A 7,524-nucleotide genomic window follows, 5' to 3' on the forward strand; every position below is an offset into this window, starting at 1 on the left:
ATACATATTGTCATGTGTATTAGTGACTATAGACGGGGTTTGGATTGGTGAATAGATTTATTCAGCACTCACAGATCATAACTACAAGTAATTCTAACACTATTGCTGACTTCCACACTATTTCCACTAGTCTTGATTTGGTAACATCTCTCAACAATGGTGATTCATTGGCAGTGTTTTCACTCTTTTTCATTTAGGTACAATATTTTTCAATTAGTTTATATATTTCTTTACCAGACTGAACTCACAACAGAACTATAGAAATTTCCTTTGGGTTAATTCTTGTGGAAGAATATGTGAGGAAGTATTTATAAATATATATTAAGTTTAATTTTCAGTGCTTTGTATATATGAAACATTCAATTGTACAAAAAAAATTAAGTTACTGATTACTGGTTTATTTATATTCCATAAGATCTTTACAATGTTGTGAGAACAACCATTGGATATAGGAACCATCAGATAAAAAATCATTGCTTTACAAACAAGCAGACTGTCACAATACAACAGTAGAAAATACAAATATAATACATGTAAAACACATTTGTCAATAAAAACAACAACATGAAAATAAAAACGTATACTGGTCATAATAAGAACCTCACAAGAAACTCCAAAATCATATCTTAATATGAAATCATATGAATTAAGCTAATTTATCAAAATATAAGAACATAAATAAGAAACAAGTTTAAGTTGTATACACACCATATTTGTATAGTTAAAATTTAAAGAATTAAATTTTTATTGCAAACTTACAGATAAACATGAAAATATACATGTCATACTTAATACACAAGTGTCACAAAATTAACAACCTAACAAATACATTCAAATGGGGTCTTATTACATGCTTATATCTGCATAAATGAGTAATAAATTTTAAGAGATATTTAAAATTATGGTAGACAACAGAAGTATTTATATAGGTGGATTTATCAATTGGATTCAGTATGAAGATTATTTTTTATATTTAAAAAATTCATCAATGCTATAAAATGAGTGAAGATATAGAAATTGAAGCAATGTCTTCTTAAAAAGATTGATATTATTTAACATTAGTATTCAAATATGTACTACCTTCAACATTATCAACGTTATCATGACCTAATCGGGATTAAGCATGTGAATAGTTGCATGCTGCTTATTCAAATGCTGAAATTTTGAAACTGGACGTGGATTATAGACATTAAGTCTGCATGGACAACAGGACCAAGCCATATAGGGGTTAAAATGACGAGCAGAATGAGTTGCATTTGCACCTAAGGTGGAATTCAAACCCATAGGTCTCTTCACCATTTGCATCATAAATAACTGTAAGATTTCAGAGATGGAGGAAATAGAAGACATTCCTTACCCTAAATCTAAAGAAACTAGAAGAATATGAGATAAAATCTGACAGCATGGAAGGTATGCTGAGAAGCATTTTGAATACACTTCAAGAATTTAGTCCCTCAACAACAGTTTAAAGAACTGAATAAATAATGCAGACCAGGTGTTTCCTGCAATAAGTATTATTTTTTACCATTTTAAAAGAAATATTTAGTTTTATTGTGAGGACACTAGATGATTCAAGGAAATGGACTGATTGAGTGGTTGAGATTAGCTCTTTCTAAGGGGCCCAACTGGGTAGGTGTCTTCCTTTCTCACCTGAAGATGGAAACAGATCCAGTTTTCAAAACGTTTTGTCCTCTTTATTATCTAGAATTCTGGACAATGGAAAAAGTCCAAAATCCCAGTAATCCTGTGTGTCAACTTCGCTTTACCTCACAGTGATATTAAGGGTTGTAAGGGGTGACAAACTGAACATTAAATAAATAAAGGTGAACAGTTACAGTTCAGATTTGAGATTTTATGAAGTGATGGTGAAAGATTAAGTACAAGAAGACGCAAATGCTTAAGTAAAATGTAAGCATAAGTTAAATTTTATATTAGAAAAAAAAACTGTAAATGAATGTTCATGTATGAACATTTCAAAGGATAATGCAGGTGTCCTAAGGCCAGCTCACTCAGGACAGAAACCTCGCATGGAGCGAATGGACAAAAGCTGGCTTGATCCTGATGTTCAGTATGCATAGCAACTGTGAAAGCATGGCCTATCAATCCTTTTGGCTTCGAGAGTTTCCAGCAATAGGTGTCCACAGGGATAACTGGCTTGTGGCGGCCACGCGTTCATAGCAACATCGCTTTCTGATCCTTTGATGTCGGCTCTTCCTAGTACTGCAAAGCAGAATTCGCCAAGTGTTGGACGTACGATCAATATGACTGACATCGCATTTACTAACGATGAAATGCACTAAAAGAACTGTATTGTTGTGTTGTGCAGCTGCAAATGTTGAAGTGCTCAAGGTGCTTCTCTCACACCCACGAACAGATGTTAACATAGTGGACAACTTTGGGAATACAGCTTTACATTTAATAGCTAAACAGAAACTTAAAGATGCATCTAAAGACATAGTAAATAAGTACAAAGACTGTATTCGGCTTGCCCTGAATCATAGTAAAATCGACCCAAATCTGACTAACAGGAAAGGTCATAGTGCTGTCCATTTTGGAGCTCTAAATGATGCTAAAGAGGTGGCGCAAACATTCTGGAGATTGTATTGACGTTGATAATAAGAGAATGCTATCTGAGAGTGCCAGGGACATTATAGATAAGAAATACCCAGAATTTGCTGACTTTTTACCAGAACATGGAAGAGATGGGGATACAGAAACTGTAGATAGTAGCACCCTGTTTCAGTACTTGTATCATCAGAAACTTGGTGAATTCACTGATGCCATTGAAATGCTTCCACGCGAACAATTGGAGTCATACGTTGCTTCAGTATTGTTCAGAAAATGGACTGAAAAAGCAAGGTAAGGCGTTGTTGGACAGAAAAGTTGATCGCAATGCTATGTGTCCAGTAGAACCTCGTCATCCTGCCTTACTTGCTTGTTATGGTGGATGCCCAGCCATCATTAAACTCCTCATAGGCAAACATCCTCAACTTGTGAACTTGAAAGCATTCCATGGTGTCTTGAACTCTCCACTGAGTTCTCCATTTCTTGAGCCTCTTAAATGTATGTGCTGTTTCTGACCAACAGGTAGCAACTCTTTTAAATCCATCAACAAGAGAGTATGTCTCTTTCCAGACAAAGTCCCAGAAAATAAGATATGAGTCCTTGCTAATCAAGGGTCAAGGATTATTTTTACTAGCCATCAGAAGAAGTGTCAGGAAGAGGAAGAGAGAAGCAGATGTTGTCTGGATGGATGCAGAGCCTGTACTCTTGATTCTGGAAAGGGCAATAGGGATCATAAACAATCGTGGTAACGTTTCAGAGACGGAGTAAGTGAAGAAGACGTTACTTACCGCCAGCCAAAAGAAAGTGATTGAGTGACTGAGATTAGCTCTTTATAAGGGGCCCAACTGAGTAGGTATCTTCGTTTCTCACCTGAAGACGGAAACAGATCCAGTTTCCAAAACACTGTGTCCTCTATTACCTAGAATTCTGAATGATGGAAAAACTCCATCAATCCAGTAATTCTTTCTGACATACCTTGTATGTTATGATCTGCTCTATTGTTGTGTAACACAAAATTTAAAAAATTGTAAACTTATTATCTTTTTGCAAGTAACTCTCACATATTCTAGCAGATTCTGCTGCTCATATAGCAGTAAAATTTTAAAATAATGATATATATTAATTTCTAAATTTTCACTAAATATTTAGACCTTGAATTCAGATGCTTTATCAGTTTTAATTAATTTTCAAGAATGTCAAATAGAAGGGATAAAAATTCAATAAATACAAAGAATCCAGAGGCAGTATGCTAGAGCGTTCAACAGTTGTTTTCAGTTCATGAATGAGAGACTTATGGAGCTGGAAGGAGTAATTTACTTCTGATACACAAAAACCGTTGACATTATATTTAGGAACCGTAACAAACTTTATTGTAAAGTTGGTTGTAATATTTTTCCAGTAAAGGGAAAGTTATTCCTATTACTGATCATCACTCCATGAATGTGCATTCTTGACCTTGGTGCCAGATAGTAGGTAAGAAGTCACTTTAACATTCTAAATGCCTTACCTTTAGGACCCACAATTTGTCTGAGCACAGGAGGAGAAAAAAATTCTCGTCCTGCTGGGTATTCAGTCTTGATTTTCAGCATGTATCTGGTGATTTTCTTCTTTCAGCTATTGCACCTTTAAGCCCTTCAAACATGGAATCTATTAACTGCTTTGGTACATTAACAGCTGAAAATTATGAAGTTTTGTTTTACATCACATGCCAAAATCTGGAGGGTCTGATACTGCAATATAACTAATTGCAACGACCAGACAACATGATTCATGACAAATACAAGTACTCTTTTCAGTAACAACAATTTCTTGTTGATTAACATTTGCACACAGAACCACTGATGAATCTTACATTTTCCAGAGGTAGATCAGCATTGTAAAACTTGTTCTAGACATCCACTCGATCTCACTGATGCAGTTAAGTGCTGAATTTCCTACAGCACATTTAGACTTACATCTGAAAAATACACAGGCAATCTCATGTAGCATTATCAACGTGAATACAATCTACAGGAATCTCCAGAATTGTTTGCACCACCTCTTTAGCATCATTTAGAGCTCCAAAATGGACAGCACTATGACCTTTCCTATTAGCCAGATTTGGGTCGATTTTACTATGATTCAGGGGAAGCCGAATACAGTCTTTGTACTTATCTACTATGTCTTTAGATGCATCCTTAAGTTTCTGTTTAGCACTTAAATGTAAAGCAGTATTTCCCACAGTTGTCCATTATGTTAACATCTGTTTGTGGGTGTGAGAGAAGCACCTCGAGCACTTTGACATTTGCAGCTGCAGCTGCAACGTGGATGGGTGCTTTCATACGTATGCCGTTCATGTTGTTTGGTTCAGCACGAGCTTGAAGAAGAGCTCTAGCATACTCAGCCCCATCCTCCTCCTTGCTGGTCAGGTACAGGCATGTGGCAAGATGGGGGTCATCATACCAGTGGTCAGCTGACACACCTGGCTTCTCCAGGAGGTTGCAGAATGTGGAGAAGTCCCGGGATGTCCAGGCATCTAGCAGCTGGATTTGTGGGTCTGGACTGCACAAACTGCCCACTCGGGTCAGCTCTACCTTTTCCTCTGACATGGGTGTGGCTGAAACAGGGCACAAGATGTCTGAGAAACGCTTCTTACTGGTCAGCACTTCACAAATTGCATGATGTGTTTATACCTGAGTGACATACCAAGATTGTGAAAAGGCTTACCAGCTAAGAATGATCCATAATATATAATATTACTTGAAAAGTTAATAGTTATATTCATTTGGTCAAGAAATATTTTGATGGACCCTACCATTCACTATTATCTTTTCATTAAATCTGATACTTATAACTTTTATGTATAGTTTATTTAAAATCACTGTTAATAGTTCAGGATGTTTAACAAATGGAAAGAATGTGGATGAAAAACAACCGTAGCCTATTTCGGGGCACCATTCCGGCACTTGCTTGGAGGATGGAGGAAAATCACGGAAAACCTCTAGATCGAGATTCAAACCGTGGGCTCCCAAAATACAGGTCAAATACACTGCTGATTCAGCCAACTTTCTTGGTCAATCGATACTAGAAATCCATGTAGTTTAAATATTGGTGTTAAATAACTACAAATCAATGCCGCACAACTGTCTAATGACCAGTTCATACAAAAAAAAAAGTGTAACATAAAGAAATAATAAAATGTCCAAGAGTTTGTATTATGTTCAACAGGTAGTTTCACTCAATAGCGTGAATTAATTTCTTTGTAATAATAGTAAAACCATAGAAAGAGGGGTTTGCACTAGCTTTCTCCGTGCTTAGATTGACAGTGAATCAGCAATATTTTAAAATAATAAATCAGACAATTAGAGCCAATTATCCCTCAAAACCGAATGGTCTGCATATCTAACTGAAACTGTTTGTTAGAACGAGTTAAACGCTTTCCAGCCAAGCCAGAATGCAGTGAACGAATGACGTCATTTGGAGATTTTTGTGCATTTTTCAACCAAATTCCCTGAACATAAGACATGGCCTACTGTACTGTTGTGATTATTTCGTTTACTAAAGTCGGTATAGTGACGAGGCTATGGGCTGGACAACAGAGGAATTGTGGTTCAACACCAGCGGGGGCAAGAGACTATTATTTTCTTTCTCCACTGTGTTAAGACCAGATTTGGGGCCCACTTTGCGGCCTGCTCAACAGGTATCACGGGCTGTTTCACTGGGGGTACAGTTGCTGACCACTCACTTGCATCTAGTGCCGAGGTTCAGAATATGTGGAGTTTTGTCTTCACTCCCCAGTACGTCTTCATCGCGTGATGCTTCATTTAGCACAGGGACAACTTTACACCTACTTTCTTGTTTATTAACTATTACATTTATTATACTGATGTTCATTTTATTTGGTTATAATTTATCAATTTGTTGTGTATTCCTAGTTGTGGGTGAGATCTTGTTTTGATATGCAGTCATACCTATCATTTGTCGACTTATAAGCCAATTAAATAAACAAACATCATACCAACACTTCGAATTTAAGAGCTTACGATTCGAAACTTGCGTTTCGGACCTCTGACAGCTGGAATCGTAACTTTTAACGTCCATCATCAGGTGTCTACCACTAAGCTAAACCCCTGCACTGCATGGTATGTTACAATTTCATATCAAAATTAAAAAAATGAAAATAGGGAAACCTGAATAACATTTAGTTAAATCCCATTCTTCTTGTGGGTATCGTCTAATCGTCCAAACGACTTGTCTGTGAGAACTTTCGGGGGGCATGTGTGTGTTCATGTTAACAACCCCCACTTCGTCCATCCCCCATGTTGTTACTATTGTACGAGAACGAAAATCAAGTTTAACCGTCATTCAATGCTGTACCGTTAATATCCAGTTTCATACGAATCTACCTTTTCTTCTTCCGCAATTAAATTCGCTAAATGTATTTTTCCATGGTATTGTGAAAAGGCTCAAATACGAACTGCTCCACATCGGTAGAAGGTTGCATTTTCACCAGCCAGGTTTATTTCAGAACCAACAATCTACACATGTCACTGATTCATTCGCAAAATAAATATTTGAATGGATGGATAAATAACTAAATATAAAGGCTAAGGGACGTAAATGAAAATAACTTTTTCTTCCCATTTTCGTACATTCTACATATATTACGAAAAAAATTCTGATCTAATACGTACCTATCACGATGGACAAATGGTTTGTAACAACTTGTTGATTCTTGTTTCTTTATATAGCTATAAAATCAGCTCAAAAATCATCACGTTTCTGACAGCACGTATTTTCTTCGCTATGGTGATAATGATACCCAATATGAATCGTCCAACACACACCAAACCGACAGAAATATTCCCCGAACTGAACTGACAAGAAAAAACAATAAAGAAGCACTATTATTCGCTACTAGAGATTTCCCTGCCGGTTCATAGCTGCCCCGTGAAACTCCCATGTTTCTCGTGGGCAAGA

The 7,524-nt window shown here is 36.6% G+C and overlaps 1 long non-coding RNA gene across 1 annotated transcript; it reads right to left on the reverse strand.

The window, feature by feature from the left end:
* Positions 1 to 377: 377 nt before the first annotated feature.
* LOC111874101 lies at positions 378 to 7,524 on the reverse strand. Its single transcript, XR_002844478.2, has 2 exons — positions 7,239 to 7,524; positions 378 to 5,161 (listed from the first exon to the last, which is right to left on the reverse strand). It is a non-coding gene; the product is annotated as an uncharacterized LOC111874101 (long non-coding RNA).

This window comes from Cryptotermes secundus, unplaced genomic scaffold, assembly GCF_002891405.2.
Source record: "Cryptotermes secundus unplaced genomic scaffold, Csec_1.0 scaffold2359, whole genome shotgun sequence".
Lineage (NCBI taxonomy): Eukaryota > Metazoa > Arthropoda > Insecta > Blattodea > Kalotermitidae > Cryptotermes > Cryptotermes secundus.